Below are 20,236 nucleotides of genomic sequence, written 5' to 3'. Positions count from 1 at the left end.
TGCAACGACGTACTCAATTCGACATAATTGCTTCCTGATATTCTCATGTTTTGTTATGGCAGCGACAGGAAGCAGATCCTAACTGTTTCCTTATTCTCATCCCTTTTATCCATAACCAATGCCATGGTTCCATCCCCTCTTCCACTCCTCCTCTGACCTCCCCACTACCCTCTGTCTCTCTCTCTCCTTCACAAGCCCGTGGTTGTGATGCTGCCGGCTGCAGCTCCTGCTGGCTGAGCTGGACTGACAGCTTCAGAGGGACTCCCTCCGTTCTCTTCCCTGTATGTGGCGGGAAACCCGAAGCCCCCCGGGCACAGCGGGGAGCCAGCTGGACTGTAGATAAGACCTGCGAGGCCTGATCTCCATTTCCTGGAGACTTCACACACACACACACACACACACACACACACACAACCACGCTCATACTGACTCATATTTACTCAGCGATGAACCAACGTGGGCTGAAAATACTCATAAAAACGTGCCCGGATTACAGAAAACACACATAAGATACTCTGTTCTTGCCAAGTGAAATACTACTATTAAAAATAATAGTAAAAGTTTGCAGTCACCTATGTAATTTTTTTGTGTTTTCCATTAAAAGTCACACTTTTATTCATCGAAACAGTCGAAAAATGAATAGAAAATATAGTCAAGACGTTGACAATATTAGAAATAATGATTTTTAGAACCAGCAAAACTGTTTTCAGCTGTGCTAACATCATTGCACAAGGGTTTTCTAATCATCCAATAGCCTTCTAACGCGATTAGCAAACACAATGTACCATTAGAACACTGGAAATGGGCCTCTATACACCTATGTACATATTCCATTAAAAACCAGACGTTTGCAGCTAGAATAGTCGTTTACCACGTTAACAATGTATAGAGTGTATTTCTGATTCGTTTAATGTTATATTCATTGAAATAAAAGTGCCTTTCCTTCAAAAATAAGGACATTTCTAAGTGACCCCAAACTTTCCATCAGCTCCACTCTGTGTTTCTAAGTAGAGCAGGTGTTTTGTTTTTTTTGTGTCTGTGGTGACATCATCACAACTGACAACTGCGTAAAGAAAGACGGCAACGGACAGTTTGAATATGGACCTTAAGTGAGCTCTGCGGGCCTCACCTGAGGAGCCGGGAAACTGACGCCCTGTTCAGAACGCTCGCTTTTGAGTGCCTGTCTCTTTAAATATGCAAATGAGACACAGGAAACTACGTCAGTGTCACTGAGGCTAACGGCAGCTAACAGCAGTTAGCATTTGGACAAGCCATCATTTGCCGACTCTCGCCGGCACATTGCCGTCATATATAAAATGTAAATCCTCTGAGGCTGGAAGTTTGTGTATAACTCTGTGCTGCACTGTGCAGACAAGAAAAGAACACTTTGTAGATTTCTCGTCTGCACTCTCGCGTTTTTACGGACAAAGCGGAGCTCCGCGAGACAACAATTGCAGGAATGTCTCATTGTGACGTAGCAACGAGTGCGGAAGTCAACATCGCGTGTTTTATCTCCTGTACTTAGACTGAGGAGGACCACAAAAACATGACTGAGTCGTCTTTTTTCACACTTTGCCGACTCATAGAAGCCTCCAGAGTCCCAAATATAAGTATTACAACGATTAAAGAGTTGATTTTGCATAATAAGTCGCCTTTTATGTAAATCATCATGAGTCGTCGCCCTAATGTCCTTCTAAATCCAGACAACACATCCACACAACATTTAGCAGACACTTAACTCTATAAGTATCTTATTGTGATTACACACAACATTACATTCCTTTATCGCAAGCCAATCCTGACAGAAAGATGAGGCCATCCCATCAAACACCACACACGCACACACACACACACACACAACACAGAGCCGGTGACACAGTCACTGTTTAATGAAAATGAAGTGTTAGAGGGGCTTAGCGACGGCAACGGTTCACCGTTTTAAATTGTTCTGAGCATGCAGGGCCGTCATCAAAGCATAAAAGCTTATATTCCCCCAAAGGCTCCCGAGCACAACAGTCCATCCGATTCACATGGCGGGTGATTCCCAGTAAAAGGACAGAGCTTTTGTTGCTCCGGAGCTGCTTCTGTGCATCACATGAGAGGAAAAGCCTCCAGGCGAGCGTCACATCTAAGCAATCGAAAAAAAAAAAATGAAAACAGGCCAAGATCCTTTGTAAAAGTTCAAATCTGGAGCAGCGTTATAAAAGGAGAGCAAGTGCAACGCGGAGCACTAATGGCTTCAAACCTAAATCACACAAAAGAGGATCCCTAATCACCACAGCTATGTTTATTACCTCAGGGGAGACAAAGGCACGCACAACAAATAACAAACACCCACTACATCTATCTCATTCTCACACACACACAGCAGTGATGACAGCACTTAGAAACTACAGACGCCCTGCGCTGCCGCCATAAAAGCACCCGCTTTTCCCCCACGCAGCGCTTCGCTATCGCTAATGACGAAAGCGCCAAACACCAGACACCCGACACTTCAAAGATCCAGAAGATCCAATTGCTTTAATAGGCTCGGGGACCCCGAAGCGTGTCCAGGACGCTCACTTCAACACATTACTGAGCGTCAGAGGCTATTTAAAGATGACAACACTGATGTCATTTCCACGTGTTGTAAAGAACATGACTTGGGACGCCGGTGTAAGAGCTTCAGACGTGCCGGAGAAAACGTGGAGGAAGAAGACCGGCTCAATCGCAGCGATCAAAAACCCAGAGAAGTCGATTGTCATGCGTTTTCCTGCAGACGCTGATCTAATAATCGTAGATTTGAGTCGCAAAGTGTCTCGCATGGCAGCGACAATGCAGCAGGGGTGAGTCAAGGGACACTCCGGGGTCACAAAAACAGGCATTTTCAGCGGAAAAACCCCCCCAAAACACTTCAAAGAATCATATGTTTCAGCATCTCCACTGATTCACATTGTATTTCCGGCCTCATAACACCTGTGCATGTGGAAAATGAATGTTCAAGTGTCCAACTAAGCACAGGTTCTGTGAGACCACAATTAAGAGGTTAATTCATGAGACCAAATGTAGAAAAACACTATTTGAAAGGCCTTGGTGAAAATTGACCTTTGACCAGTAAATCATAATAAGTACAAGTGAACTTTAGCTCTTAGGATGACACAATCACAAGCCTAAGACGATTCTGTGGGGAATTCCTTGAAGAGATATGTTTTGCGTCCTCAGAGATTCTGTGTTCAAAAAAAGATCACATGTTTTCTGGAAGGTCTCAGGTCACTTTGCTCTTTGACTTTCAACCACTAAAAATTGTATTCGGTTGACCTTTAGAGTCCAACAGAACATCTTGTACCAGATTAAAAAAACAAAAAACAAAAAAACATTTCCTGGAGGTTTTAAAGAGTTTCCGGGTTCACGAGCCATGGGATTGTTGACGACCAAAGTCAAATAAGTTCACTCTCGAGTTCAAAAGAAAGTTTATAGTTCAGACGTTGTGTTCAGAAGAACAGGAAGGACAGAAAAACAACCCAAAACAACCCAGAACATAAAGGGATATAAGAAGCTGGGAAAATTAAGACTGTAAATACATTAATATTAGTGCTGGGAACGTTAACGGCGGTTGTAGGCGCGCTAATGGCGCTAAAGAAGCTAAAGTAGCTAACAGACTGAGCTTTCAGCCTTAGCATGCGCTGTTTAAAATCCAAAAGGGCTAACGCTAACACTTCCACACGCCGACCCAACCCCCCCCCCCCCCGTCCTCCTCGACCCACTGTGAAAAACAAATCCCACCGTGAGACAAAAGCACAACGCGCCACGAGAGGCCGTGTTATCAGAGTGAGCCCAGCTGCGGTTAAGCTCTCTTTAGCGCCGCCATTAAGAAGGTTTGCAAATTCTTTGATCTGATGAATATTAAACACCTTAAGTGGATTTCACACAGACGTTTGTGACATTAATGGCGGCGCCGTTTTTTTCCCCCGCTCCACTTTTAAAAGTCGACCTGAAGGTTGACAGGTTGTTTGTGAAGAAGGGAAAGTGGAACCGGTTATTTTTGTCAGAACTTTACTACTTTTTTTTTTTAGGCAAGTGCGACTTAAAAGTTTCATATTGTCTATTTATACCACTGATATACTGCATATAATTAACTTACTTCAAAGAATACTTTGGTAGTAAAGAGGAGATGCTGCTCGTGATACACAGAGGCTTTGTTTTTATGTGAATGGCATCTCTTAATGTTCTGTGTCAGACGGACAGTCAGTCTGGCTCCAAACCAGAGAGAATGACATCATCGTCATATCAGACATGATCAATACTGGACGGACATGGCACACAAACACACACACACACACACACACAGAAACATAGGAGTGGAGAAACTAGAACTTCAAACATAATAACAACAACAACAACCACTGTCTTCCTAATCTAATCTACTCTCATATTGTGTTTATTACAGCATCCACACTAATTACTCTCCATGTTTCTGACCCCTGCAGAGTCCTGTGGGGACTGCAGCCTCTTAGCCTCTTATTTCTCACACAAGGAAAAGCACTTTTTTTCAATGAATATAACACTAAATGAATCAGAAATACACTCTATACATTGTTAATGTGGTAAACGACTATTCTAGCTGCAAACGTCTGGTTTTTAATGGAATATGTACATAGGTGTATAGAGGCCCATTTCCAGTATTCTAATGGTACATTGTGTTCGCTTATCGCGTTAGAAGGCTATTGGTTGATTAGAAAACCCTTGTGCAATGATGTTAGCGCAGCTGAAAATGTTGAATAAAAATCATAATTTCTAATCTTGACTATATTTTCTGTTCATTTTGCAACTCTTTTGATGAATAAAAGTGTGACTTTTAATGGAAAACACCCAAAAAATTGTATAGGTGACCCCAAACTTTTGAACGGTAGTGTATGTTCCAATCATTTTGAGAACACCATCATTTCCAGGTTTGGAGGAAAAAAACTGATCAACATTTTATGGAACAAACAAGTGACTTGATTATGAGAACAATCGTTGGTTGCAGCCTTAAACCTCACAAGGACACAGACGATGACTTTTGTGTTCAAACCAGATCCAAACTCTTATGTTTGTTGACTAACGTTGATTAAAATTGTCCTGCACAATATTTGTGACAAATAGCCTGAATCTGCAGAGCGTCACTTTTTAATATCCACCACATTCAAACACGAATTCATGATTAAGCTCAACACAACGTTTTTTTCAGCATAGCAGTTCACTACGAGTGCAACATATTTTTGTGTAAATAAAACTTTTTTTATATATATATATACAGCGAATAGGTCACGGGAGCCTCTTACGAATGTACGCGGGCCGCTGAATTTAAAATTTACACTTTAATTAAAAAGCTCCCACGCTATAAACACAGCAAGCCTGCGATTTAACGTCCGCAGCGAGCAATTAAAACATGTAATGAGATAAAATAATAAACAGCAGCGACAGATTGAGGTTAAAAGGTAACGCGTAGAACTCGCGGCTAAACGGCGTACGTTTGCCCCCCCGATTGTGATTTTACGAACGCGCAAACATCGCCGCGGTAATTATTTTGACAACAGCCTAATCTTGGATTACTGTACGTGTTCATTTGTCTCGGATCAAAGACGTAATTCTGCCTCTGATTACGACTCGCGGGGAGGGGAACACAGCCAGTGTGATCGCAGCGGGTCGCCCGCTATTAAACGTTTGGAGTCTCCAGCTTGAATACCCCCATTAGAAAAATATGAAAGCATTAATATGAAAACATCAGTAATGCACTTAAGGGGCTGATTTCCAGGAAACTCATTAAATATGTAGTTAGATTACGCCTCGAGGAAGAAAAAAAGAAAACCGCTCACCGATGAAAACCATTGGAAACGTTTGTTTTAGACGATTGTGACGGCATCAACGTACACAAAAACACCGTGACGATGTTGTTTTAATCACCTCATGTGACCCATTGTGTTGACAACACTCCACTGTGTTTGTGTTTGTGTTTGTGTTTGTGGAAGTCCCCGCTTCCTTTGAGCTGCTTTATTCAGTTCTGTGGTTAAAGCATGGAAACAGGAACGGATTCTTCCCAGCGAATGTGAGGACATCAATAACAGGCTTTAGACTCCTGACCTCGGCAAAAACGCATCAAAAATGAACAAATCAATTTCCCAATTTTTTTTTTTCTTTCATGTTGGATGTTTCTTCATCTTTTTCCAATTGATATTACGAAAAAAAAAAAACTTTACACATATTCGCCATTATGCTAACGTGCATATAAGTCGCATACTAGCCCTTTATTAGTAAATATTAAAGGTGAAGTAAGTAGTTTATAGTGACATCTAGAGGAGAGGCTGAAATTTACAACAACAAACTGCTCCTCTGCTCAGCCCCTCCCTTCCCTTTAGCGCTACGGTATCCTCAGCCGGTCGAATGTCGTCCTTGTCGTCTTTCTCCGTGGTGTGGGGGGCGTACGGTCAGGTACTGGTGTTCCTTTATCCGGCGTAAAATACGCGCGCAGTCCTCCGTTCTAAACGCGTAAAAAAGATCCGCTCTCAGCCTTGTTCTCTCGGGTTTGTCCTTACGGGCTCCCGTAGAAACATGGCGTCTCACTGCTAACAGTGGCAACGCAACAGCGGCCCGCGACCATGTTCTTTTACATGACTTTTTGAAACACTACGAAAATGAAACAAAAACAATTATACAGCGACTAGACAATGCAATGATTTTGGGTCATAAGATCTAGACCTAAGATTAAGAAAAATCTTAATTCATGTCATAATAGCGGTAGAATAAAGTTATGTAGAATAACGTGATAATACGTGCTTAATGATGGCTAATAAAGGGCTAGCATGCTACTTATATATGTTAGTAAGCACCTAGTTAATGGTGTTCCCAAAGCTAAAGTGTTGCCAAAAATCCTTTTCAGACGAGGAAAGGAACAACAAAAGTTAATGACTTCACAGGAAAGAGTCAAACTCATGTTTCTCACCACCTTGCGTGTGATTTATGTGTCCTACATGGATTCCAACAGGGCCAAGCCCACCTTGTTTTTAACTGCTGTTTAAGCAACTTCTTTATGATCTAAATTAAAAAGCCCTTAGAGATTTTTTTTTGTTAGGGGTGGGGGAAGTAATAGTCATAACAGTTGGTTTGTTTTCGTCCCTGGCTGCTCTACTTAAAGCTAACACACACGGCTTTGATGGCTTTTCAGGACGGAGACGAGGATACGAGGCCTCTAAAATCCTCCGCTACAGCTTCGTTCAGTCTAAAATGAGGGCGCAAATCATCACAGGTTTCCACTAATGCAAACTCGATCTCACGTACAGCACAGAAAAGTGTCGTGCGACATACTCTCTACGCTCCGGCTGTGATTCCAAACATCTTAACGTCTCCTATAGAGCCCTAGTAAGCTACATTAAATCAGCTAGCATCAATGTTTACGTTAGCATGTGCCGCCGGTGTTAGCAACTGGATGCTATCGGTTGTGGTACGCTAGCTGTAGTTTACAGTGGTTACACTGCACCTTGTTAGCGTCTTGTTTAATTCCCGACGTGCGTCTGCTAAAAAGGTCTGTGTGGAACAATGATACCTGCGCTGAACAGGCCACGTAACGCGCAAAATTTAAACAAATAGTTTTTGCCTCAAGGAATTTTTGCTGTTGCAGCCCCAGTCTCCGAAAAAACCCACTGAACTGCATGTTCTCCCATGTCCATAAAGCACCCCCCCTCTGGGGCAGACCATTTCTTTACCGTTCTCCATCCAGTGATTAGGAACACAGAGGACTGGAAGTAATTCCACCATATAGGAGCAGATGTGGCCTGATGAACGGTCGCATAAATACAATCTCACTTATTTTTTTTACTTCACGTATTGATTGATGAAAGGATAGCGTTTGAAAACTGTTTTCCTATCGACGCGGTAACTACGGAAATGATGCGTTTCACGACACAAGACATCAACAGTATCCGATAGCTCGAGTGCACATCATAACACGCATGTATTTCTTGCATCCACGGTAAAGTAAAACCTCTGTGACAGTGCTTCCAGGTTTCTACATCGGTCGTAAAAATAAAACCTGATCTCAGATACTGCACGCGAAACAGATGTGAAGTGGTTTGAGCGGCTCGAGTTATCAAAGGCAAACGCAGGTAACGTAATTTACCCTGAAACGGCTCCAGTGTATCGTCACAGAGCGGGTTCTTCTACATCATCAGTCAACGTGATGAACTCATGATCACGAGCCTCTCTGTACAATAAGGAAAGACGTGTCCTCTGGGAACGCTGCTATCAAACACATCAGACTACAGTAGGAAGTGATGTAGGAATCTTTAGCGACAGTGAAAAGTGTTATTTCTTCAGTTATTTCTAGTGAAACCATTTGAATAGACTGGAGATATCACAATCTGCAGGGGCGTTATATACAGTACGTAAGTGAGGTCAACATGCGGCCAGCAATACACTGGTTCATTCAGTCCAGTGTAAACAAGCTAATGTAGTGTAAAGTGTATAAAAGAGCAGACTCTCTGTTCTTTATTCTCTGAATAAATAAACTCAAGTTATGTTTAATTCACCAAGGCTGGATTATCTACGGGGCAAAAAATGGCCTCGGCCAAGGTCTAATTCTCTTTTAATGATTCTACGCAACAAAAGCACGACTTCAACAAAGGCAGGTTCAGCATAATTAACTCCTCTTCAGGTCGGGACTTATTAAAAAAAAAAAAGCAGGAGCATTGAATCAGTATCAAGGTTTACAGTCTTTATTATTTTAGCCCGTATTCAGTGTTTATGGGAAAAAAAGAGAGGTATAAAAAGTCAGGATTATGAGATTAAAAAAAGTTACTATAAATTATGACTTTTATCTCATAATCATGACTTTTTATGTCATAATTACTACTTTCTATCTCATAATTTCAACTTTATCTCATAAACATGACTTTTTATCTCATAATTTCGACTTTTTAACCTCATAATTTAATTTTTTTTTATCTCATAATCATGACTTTCTATCACATGATTGACTTTTTATCTCATAATTATAACTTTTTATCACATAATCATGAATTTTTGTCATAATTTTGACTTTTTTATCTCATAATCATGACTTATTACCTCATAATTTCGACGGTTTTATCTCCTAATCATGAATTAGTATCTCATAACTATGACTTTTTATCTCATAATTTCGACTTTTAAACCTCATAATTTCAACTTTTTTATCTCATAATCATGAATTATTATCTCATAATCATGACTTTTTATCTCATAATCATGACTTATTTCATAATTTGGACTTTTTTACCTTTTAATTTTGACTTGGTATACCTCTTTTTTTATTTTTTTGTGGTGGAAACAGGCTTCCATAGTTTCTTGAAGAAAAATGTGTGTTTATTCACGTTTGAATTGAATTTAGAAGAAAAAAATCGAGATTAAAGTTGGTTTTGTTTATTTTTGTGTTAATAATTTGCTGAATTCTCGAATATAATTACAACATAGTAATATAGTCGGCGAGATATCGGGTGCTTTTATTAGCCTTTCATCAATTAGCTGTAAACACATCCATCCCTATTGCAGTGCAGAGACGGAGAGAGCCGAGCGAATGAGCCGCCATTGTTTTATTCTCCTCCTCAGACTGAAAGGCAGCAGTGGATGCTGGGAAGGCTCAGAGGGATTTGCTGTGATTTGATTCTCCCCCGTTTCCCAAAGAGGAGGCAGGGGCCGCTTATTGAATCGGCTCCATTACGTTTCATCTCCACCGGGGGAATAAGGCGGCCCTCGGAGGGAGCGAGCGTGGTCGCGTTGTATCGCACAACAAAACACAACAGAAACGCAGACAAACAAACAGACAGCAGTCGTGTTTCATGGGCCGATAAGGTGTGTGTGTGTGTGTGTGTGTGTGTGTGTGTGTGTGTGTGTGTGTGTGTGTGTGTGTGTGTGTGTGTGTGTGTGGGTGTGTGTGTGTGTCTGCTTCTACTTCTGAGCTTTTTGAAACCTCATCGTTTTATCCCTCAACTACTTGGAACACGGTTTGCATTGATTTATGCATGTAGTACGTGAATATGCATGTGCGGCGTTTACCGCACGCACATGCATATTCACGTACTACACACAATCAAGTCGTGGTTTAGGCTCTCGTCCAAGAAGATTTTGATATTTGGACTTAAAGGGACACTGTGTAGTATTTATGGGTTTATATAACCCAAAATCCACTTTTGTATACATATTATCTCTCTGCATTGTCTAGTCCAGGGGTCTGCAACCTGCGGCTCTAGAGCCTCATGTGGCTCTTCAGCCCCTCTGTAGTGGCTCCTTCTCGCTTTGAAGAAAAAAAACTTTTCATGTTTTTCACACTTTTTTGTCAAGTTAAAGGCGTAAATAAAAGTGTTTTTGATATTTTGTCCATCACATCCAATTGGAAAACCTCCCCGTAAAGCCATTAAAGTAATGCATACATGAAGAAATTCACATTTGGAGTCCTGTCCATCCTTAGATCCATATACTTAGGCCAGGCAGATTTTCTCATACATAAACTACATAAAATTGTACATAAAATTTCATCTCAAAGTAATTTTTCTACACTTTAGAGGTTTGGTATCAACGTGCGACAAACTGTAGTTCTTTGAATATAGTATATGCGGCTCCAGAATGATTTTACTTGGGTGGAGAGGGGACAAAAATGGCTCTTTTCATTCTAAAGGTTCCAGACCCCTGGTCTAGTCGCTGTATAATAGTTTTTGTTTCATTTTCGTAGTGTTTCAAAAAGTCATGTAAAATAACATGGTCGCGGGCCGCAGTTGCATAGCCACTGTTAGCAGCGAGACGCCATGTTTCTACGGGAGCCTGTAAGTTAACGCGAGAGAACAAATCAAGCGTCTCTTTACTTGTAGCGGAAGTCCCGCCTCCTCTCTCTCCGCTTCGTCTGCTACGGCCGTGGTAGCTCGCCCTCTCCCTCGCCTCACGAACCTCATCTGCTGACACGGAGAAAGACGACGAGGACGACATTTGACCGGCTGAGGATACCGTAGCGCTCAGGGAAGGGAGGGGGTGAGCAGAGGAGCAGTTCTTTGTTGTAAATTTCAGCCTTTCCTCTAGATGGCACTATAAACTACTTACTTCACCTTTAAAGGGGCCAGGAATCAAACCTTTGACCTTCTGTATAAGCTCTGAAAATGCAACGATAAGAATTGTTTCCAACATTTTCATTTACATACAGTAGATAGTTGAAGGGTCAGAATTGAATACAGTTAAATTGCAGTATTTGTCATTTGCTGCATGTGTAGCCTCTTTATATTAAATTAAATTAAATTAAACGAGCGGCCGGTCACGACAAACGTCTAAACTCGAGACGATTCTGCAGTTGCTCTCGCTTCATCGTTATCAACCTGGTTTTCCAGCTGTTTTCTAAGCCGATGTTATGATCCTGTCCAGCTGGTGAACAGAGTGGAGGAATTAGCGGCTTAAGAGCCAGATATTTCCCTCAGGAGGGTGTGGAGAACCAAAACAGAGAGCGCAAAGCTCGGATTCTGAATGTCTGGAAAAAGGCTGTAGATGGAAGCGTAGACTTTGACACAATGTCAGGAATTTAGAATTGTGTCGTCGGGTCAGAAACGAACATAAATATCACCACGTTTGGCTCAAACGTTCATCATTTCATGCTAATAATATATCCGATGCTGGGTTGAATGTGTTTTTATCAGTGTGTTCTCTATATCCAAATGACCACCATGTGTCTGAATGATGAATCAGCCTCGCCCAATGCTTTCTGGCCCCGGAATGTGAATAACAAGCTTTACTTTAACAATTAGTTCAGTCACCGCGCGTTAAATAAACACGCAGTGACTAATCCGACATTCCAGACGTTAACCTAAGACAAAGGCAGAGATTGTAAAAGGATGAGTATCGTTTTCTGCAGTTATTTCAGGACCGTATGTGACCATCGTGTTACACTGTGCGATTGGCTCGGCAGAGCTGTTCGCTCTCATTATCCCCCCCATAATCCACTTACTAACAGACATCATCCACGCTGTTCATCTCACCCTCATTCCCATGTTCCTGTAATCCCACACATCTGACCTTACAGAGACGTTTTCCCTCAATCTGTTTGTTTTGCCCCCGTCGTCACATTCACGAGCTTCAAAGATTTAATTCACGATCACACCGTGTTCTCTCTTTTTTTTTTTTTTACTGTGCTTGGTTAATTCCTTAAGAGCAGCAATAATCAACACGTTTCTGCATCGTCTGTGTAAAAGTTTTCCTTTCTTAGAGTTGGAAGAACGCAGCCTTGACTTTTTTTTATCTTATAATCATGACTTTTTATGTCATAATTTTGACTTTTTATCTCAATCATGACTTTTTATCTCATAATCATGAATTATTACCTCATTATTTCAACGTTTTTATCTCATAATCATTAATTATTTTCTCATAATCATGACTTTTTATGTCATAATCATGACTTTTTATCTCATAATCATGACTTTTTATCTCATAATCATGAATTATTAGCTCATAATTTCTACATTTTTATATCATAATCATGAATTAGTATCTCATAACTGTGACTTTTTATGTCAAAATGACTTTTTATCTCATAATCATGAATTATTTTCTCATAATCATGACTTTTTATCTCATAATCATGAATTATTACCTCATAATTTCTAAATTTTTATATCATAATCATGAATTAGTATCTCATAACTGTGACTTTTTATGTCAAAATGACTTTTTATCTCATAATCATGAATTATTTTCTCATAATCATGACTTTTTATCTCATAATCATGACTTTTTATATCATAATCATGAATTAGTATCTAATTACTATGACTTTTTATGTCAAAATGACTTTTTATCTCATAATCATGACTTTTTAATCTCATAATCATGACTTTTTATCTCATAATCATGAATTATTACCTCATAATTTCTACATTTTTATATCATAATCATGAATTAGTATCTCATAACTATGACTTTTTATGTCATAATGACTTTTTATCTCATAATTTCGACTTTTTAACCTCACAACCATGACTTTTTGTCTCATAATCATGACTTTTTATTTCATAATTTCGACTTTTTCACCTTGTAATTTTGACTTTGTATACCTCTTTTTTTCTTTTTTTGTGGTGGAAACAGGCTTCCATAGTTTCTACTCTTTAGTCATCAGAGACCTGAGAAAACCAGAGCTTGGTCCACATCTCTCAGCGCCTCAGCTGCTCCGCTCTCCGGGCTCGTAAAAGTGCGAACAGACCCACAGACGAGGTTTTGGCGCTGGCTGCCGTGCATGGATGTGAATGTGAATGTGAGCAGAACAGGACGTCTGTCTGCAGCTCGGGAGGAACATTTCTTCGCCTTAAGAGTCGTCAGCGCTGCCTCCAAAAATTGTCACTTTGGATGCCGATCCAAAAGTTTGCCGACGAGAAAGTGGCACAGACTTTTGATCCGCTGCCAACACGTTCAGCCGTGATATACTCGGCAGCTACATTAACACATATGCACTTAAACTTTGCACCTGAGAAAATCAGCAGCTCTTCAAACTAACTTGATCTCGCTTTTTCTCTTCTAAATTAAATTCAAACGTGGACGGCATATTTTTCTGTAATGACAGAATGAGACCTACCCTAGACCTGAGCGTGTATGAAAATAAAGGATTAAAAAATGAACATTTACACGTCACAGGTGGAGGTTTTAAAGGAGACATATTATACCATATTTCTACAGGTTAAGCTAGTTCCTTGGTGTCCTAATGGTTTGGTCAAAATACTTTAAAGGGATAGTTCGGAATTTAGGACATAAGACCTGTTTTCCAACTCAGCCGGTGTGATGATGATGTCTGGAGACGTTTTCAAGAAATTTCATTCAGTTCTTCTAGTTGCCGAAGCTCGCTGGTGCTGTGGCTAGCGCAAGTCAATGGTACAAGCTAGCATGGCGTTAGAAACACTCATACCAACTCCACGGTGCACCATGAAATTTCTTGTAAACGTCTCCAGACGTCTCCATCACACCGGCTGAGCAGGAAAATAGGTCTTATGTTCTAAATTCCAAACTATCCCTTTAAGGATGAAGCACCACAGCAGTTCAATCACTCTGCCAAAACAGCCCTGTTCAGAACGCTCGCTTTTGAGTACCTGTCTCTTTAAATATGCAAATGAGACACAGGAAACTACATCAGCGTCACTGAGGCTAACGGAAGCTAACAGCTAACAGTTTGCATTTGGAAAAGCCATCGTTTGCCGACTCTAGCCGGCACATTGCCGTCGTATGTAAAACGTAAATCCTCTGAGGCTGGAAGTTTGTGTGGAACTCTGTGCTGCACTGTGCAGCCAAGAATAGAACACTTTGCAGATTGTGACGTAGCAATGAGTGCGGTAGTCAACATCGCATGTTTTATCTCCTGTACTTAGACTGAGGAGGACCACAATAACATGACTGAGTCAACTTTATTCACACTTTGCCGACTCATAGGGCCTCCAGTCCCAAATACAAGTATTAAAACTATTTTTTTAAAAAGTTGATTTTTCACGATATGTCCCCTTTAAAACACAATAATGCTACAAATAACGTACGATGCAAAAATAATGTCCTCATTAAACCAAAGTGTTGAAGAAACACTCTCGTGGAAATACGCTGCAGCGACAGAGAACTTCTCCACTGCTTCTCCCGAATCTCAGCAGAATCTCAGCCTCTGTGTGAGAAACATTTTTTTTTTTTTTTTGAAATTTAACGATAGGAAAACATCGGAGAGGAGATGAAAACTCCACTTTGGACAATATTTGGCTTGGCAGAGACACCAGAAAGACCACCAGGGTCCCAGCAGCGGTTACGCAATCGCGTTGAGAGCAAAAACAGAAATGGCAGCGCACCACCTACGCGGGAAACACAACATTGGATTGTGTAAAAAAAAAACATGCGAAACTTTCCAATTTACTGTCTTGTTAAAATACGCAGCTCCGAACATAAACAAGAGACTTGAGAATGTAGGTCGAGCAGCAGCAGCTGAACACGAACGACTCGTCGAAAACAGACGAGTCCCCAGAGGCTTCTGAAGCCTTTGTTTTAAAGAAAACTATGCAAGTAAAATTTAAATTTGTCACATGTTTGAGGCAATTCAACGTCAACTCAAGTGGATATTTGTGCAGCTGCGTGTTCTTCCCTCTATTCTTCTTCTTCTGGTTTCCCCTCAGACTGCTGAAGAAAAGGCTATTTTCTCTTTTTACGACACCCGCGAGAAATTGAGAGACGACATGTTTGGACGCTCTTGTTCGGTGTTGCGTAAGGATGTGACGTTGCCAGAGTTAAAGCAGGGCTACGCTGAACTGACCCGCATTTATTGCTTTTATCGTCCGACTCTCACACAAACCCGTTTATCCGAGGACGGTTGTCAAAGACGGAACATTGTGACCTTTTTGCAGAGCTGAAATTTGCTACGATTCCCCAAAAGCTGCAAAAAAATGAGCAGAAATCCATCTCTCTCTCACACACACATCCCTTCATTTACACTATAACGCAATATTCTTGTGGAATTACTCTAAAAACACCTCTTCAGTTAGAATCGGAATCTGCATGATATTCTCAAAAGGGCAGAACTTAAGAACAGACCACACAAACTCATATTATTGGGTTCATTTCGGTGCTAAATGGTTGCATTGCTGTTGTTATTTGCAGTTATTTCTCAACAGGATGATGCAAAAAAAAGTCCTGAATCAATTTGTCTCCAAAATGGAGGGAAAAAGGGACAAAATTGATGATTAGTGGATGCACAAGCTCTATTTAATTAATCTATTCATTTAACCCTTTAACACTGTGAGTAAGTGCTTTTACCCGTTTTTCCAGAATAATTTTCCATAACTGCATGTTAAAATAGTAATATTAACAATTTGAAATGAAGAAAATGAAACGTTGAATTTGAAATGTATTTAAAACATATTTAAAATAACATTCGTTTGAGATTTCGCTTGAGAGAAACAGGCCAAAATGATAATGATTCAGATGTTGAATCGCGGGTGAAATTACCGTAATAACTAAACATCGGCTTTGACGTGGCATAATAGCAGTGATAATAACGCGTCGTCTGCGATTACGCTCCGTGTTAAAGTCTTCCTGTCCGCCGGTCTAACAGCAGGATTATTGAGTGTAATGCATTTGCCGTATTTATCAATTCACTGCTGCCAACTTTCAATCCCCGTCCCAACAAAAGCGACTGCGTTTGCACTTATTCGCTCGGCCTCAGTTTCTATAAACGTGTCATTGCTTTGATCAAATCTGAGGCCGTCTTTAAGCTCTGGTATCAGTTCACGCTGCCATTTGAGTCGCACAATAACAAACACTCCTGGCTGCCGGGCCGAGTTCCTCTCCCCCTCGCAGGCCTGGCATGGTAGGGTCTAATTCACTTCCTGTTCAGTGGGACACAGGAAACACACTTCCTGGTTCTCTCGGGAGGGTTATTATTCTTACGACGGGGGAGCTGGGAACAACACAATATGTGAGGAGTTGGTGTAATCTCAAAGCTTGATTAAAGCCTCCCGAAATCATAGGTGTTTGTACCGTTCAAAAGTTTGGGTTCACTTAGAAATGCACTTTTTTCAATGAATATAACATTAAATGAGTCAGAATACAGAATACATTGTTAATGTGGTAAACGACTATTTTAGCTGCAAACGTCTGATTTTTAATGGAATATGTACATAGGTGTATAGAGGCCCATTTCCAGTGTTCTAACGGTACATTGTGTATGCTAATCGCGTTAAGCTAGGTTTATAGTCGCCGTCGTGTGCCGGGCGCGCACCAAAAAAGACGGCTCTGAACAACATGCCTCCGTACATACTTGTATGGTCGCGCGCCGTCTGCAGAACCCCGCGCGAGTAAAAACAAGGCGTTAGAAGGCTATTGGTTGATAAGAAAACCCTTGTGCAATGATATTAGCGCAGCTGAAAACAGTTTTGCTGGTTCTTTGTCAAAAGGGCAATATTATTATTTTGAATACAAATCATTATTTCTAATCTTGTCAATGTCTTGACTATATTTTCTATTCATTTTGCAACACTTTTGCTGAATTAAAGTGTGACTTTTAAAGGAAAGCACAACAAAAATTGTATAGGTGACCCCAAACTTTTGAAAGGTAGCGTAACTGTAGAGTTAACTTCTTTAGAGTGATGCTAACGGTAGCTAAACCTAAAGAGAAATAGCTGCCTCAAAGTGAGGTTAAACGTAGTTTAACGTATAACTATGAAAAGTTGCTTCTTTAGTCTAATGCTAACACTAGCTTAACGTAGCTAACTTTTTCAAAGTGACACCAACATTGTATAAATGTTTAAATATAGATAACTTATTCAAGTAATGCTAACAGAAGTAGCTTTGCTTGTTTTGCTGGTTCTTTGACGAAAGGGCAAAATTATAATTTTTGAATAAAAAAATCATTATTTCTAATGATGTCTTGACTATATTTTCTGTTCATTTTGCAACTCTTTTAATTAATAAAAGTGTGACTTTTAATGGAAAACACACGGAAATTGTAAAGGTGAAACCAAACTTTTGAACAGTTGTGTATATTATGGGCAATATGACGTAAAAAGGTTGTTGCGATACACGTTCTACAAATCCGTCAATATCAATCAAAAGGTCAAGGACTGGGCGACGGCTGAGTGACGTACCCAATCTCAAGGATTGGTTAAATTGGACACCTTAAATTTGACCCCAGCAGTCCTTTTGTTAACATAAAAAGCAAAATCTGAAATGTATGTTTATTATGTTAAACCTGCAGGAATAAAAAAAAATAAAAAAAACTGTCCACAAAAATAATTTCATCACTAATCCATTAGCTTGTTGTTGCTGCTGCTGTTTTTGGCTCTGAGGAGAAAAAACATAATTGCAAAGTGTGTTCACCCCTAAGAGGAATACCACTAAAAAACAATCTCTCAGGAGAACAGAGGGAGAAAAAACATTGAATTACTGATGTGGTTATTGAAGAGAGAGAGAGAGAGCGAGAGAGAGAGAGAGAGCTGCACTCTTTAATAACACGATGATTACATTCTAAATCACGAGTGTTTTCCCTCACCTAATTAAATGAGACCTCATATCTGTAATGATAGTATATTTTCTCCCCAGTTTTGCTTCCACACAGCACCACGAAAATCATCATCATCATCATCAGCAGCAATGAATTATGAATCAATAAGAGCTACAACACTGGGGCCATTTTGGCGAACGCGTGAAAACCAAGAAAAACTCATTCATTGGGCTGTGAGTAGGACTAATTGATCGACACGCTCTGGCTCGACCAAAATTGTGATTGGTCGACTAAATTTTTTTAGTCACCCCCCTTGTTTTCCACTATTTTGGTTTAGTCCAGTGGGTTGTTGTCACTCCGTGGATCATGAGCGATAGACTGATTAGTGTTGCCAAACATGACATATCATTTAAAAACGCTAAGCTAAGGTTGCTCCGTCCGTTTTGAGTATGAACATATCAGAATTATTAGCATATTTCAATGTTTTAGTCTAATAATCGTTGATTGGTTTTATAACTGCGGTCTGCTTTTTGTGTCAGCCGCGAAGCTGCGCTGCGCTGTTCAGTCGCTCTGTATTCCTCGACACTTATTGTGCTGATATTACTAGTTATTTTTGGATATCACGGGCTATGATATTGCGCAGATGAACGTAATGCAAAACGCTGTCAGAGCCTTCAGACTCTGTTGAACTCCAGCCGCGGCTGCGGGTCTTTTCAAAATAATAATAATAAAAGAGCCGCACCCGTCGATTAGTCGATTTTTGGTCGAAATTTCAGGGCTTTAGTCGACCAAGAGTTTCTTTGGTTGATTACAGCCCTAGCTGTGAGTGTTTCTGCTCTACGCTGCAGGCTTTTCCCTCCGTCGTCTTTACGCTTCCCAGATTCATCAAGGGGCCACGGATCTCTACCGTCTTTGATGAAAAGCTGCTGCTGATATGACGCAAGATTTCAGCACATTTGGGCTTTTGTTTTCTTGGCCGCGATCACCGCAACAGACAAGTTGCGTAACACGGCTCGGCTGCAACATCCAAATACTTAAAAAATAATTGACAGGGACTTGAGCTGAGCTGATGAGAAAAGTTGGGAGCAATGCGACAAAGTGAGAGGGTAAACAAAAGTGAAATCAACAAAGGGCGAAGACGGGTAAGAGAGACGGGGTAAGAAAGGTCAACGGAGACAGAAAGAGGTGGATATTCAAAGGTTTCCATTCACTCACTGTTTCCCCCCCCAGAGAAATCCCACGTCCCCCTGGAGAACAGCGCATTGTGTCTCGCAGTCGGCCCGAGTTGACATTTACCACCTGCCTTCTGCTGCTGTGATTATTTTCTCCTCCAGGTGAGAGAGAGACAGTCACGTATTCACCATTAACTAGGCGCTTACTAACATGCATATAAGTCGCATACTAGCCCTTTATTTGTAAATATTACATAAGCACGTATTAACACCTTATGTAGGAAGAATCTTAAAGGGATAGTTAGGGAATTTAGGACATAAGACCTATTTTCCAACTCAGCCGGTGTGATGGAGACGTTTTCATGAAATTTCATTCTGTTCTTCCAGTTGCCGAGTTAGCTGGTGCTATGGCTAGCCCAAGACAATGGTACAAGCTAGCATGGCGTTAGAAACACTCATACCGACTCCACAGTGCACCCGAGGCAAATCAATTGTAACGGCAGACTATCGATGTACATATCTGTGTTGATAGAATAATATTTGAAACAAAACTAACGTCGACTACTTTCTCAGCACTATACTTCCGGCAGCGGAATCAGTCCGCCGCTGCCATAGCCTAACAGGAAGTATGACGCGCTGCTGCTGAGACATAAATCCTTCAAATTTCAAGGTTGGTTTTATTTCAAATATTTTCTATCAACACAGATAAGTACATCGATAATCTTCCGTTACAATTGATTTGCCTCTGGTGCACTGTGGAGTCGGTATGAGTGTTTTTAATGCCATGCTAGCTTGTACCATTGACTTGCGCTAGCCATAGCACCAGCGAACTCGGCAACTAGAAGAACTGAATGAAATTTCTTGAAAACGTCTCCATCACACCGGCTGAGTTGGAAAATAGGTCTCATGTCCAAAATTCCAAACTATCCCTTTAATTCATGTCGTAATAGAGGTAGAATAAGGTGTCAATATGTGCTTAATGATTACTTATAAAGGGCTAGTAAGCTACTTATATAAGCACCTAGTTAATGGTGAATATGTGTTCCCTAATCTAAAGTTTTGCCAACCTTTTTACTGAAAGACCATG

The 20,236-nt window shown here is 40.6% G+C and overlaps 1 protein-coding gene across 1 annotated transcript in view; it reads right to left on the bottom strand.

The window, feature by feature from the left end:
• LOC310927087 (partitioning defective 3 homolog) overlaps window positions 1–20,236 on the bottom strand; it is a gene marked incomplete at both ends in the record, with an annotated part of 292,124 nt that overhangs the window by 52,614 nt on the left and 219,274 nt on the right. The window lies entirely within an intron of this gene.

This window comes from Microchirus variegatus, assembly GCF_963457635.1.
Source record: "Microchirus variegatus genome assembly, chromosome: 5".
Lineage (NCBI taxonomy): Eukaryota > Metazoa > Chordata > Actinopteri > Pleuronectiformes > Soleidae > Microchirus > Microchirus variegatus.
The sequence above is the reverse complement of the archived record's forward strand: the minus strand, read 5'-3'. Positions and strand labels throughout refer to the sequence as shown.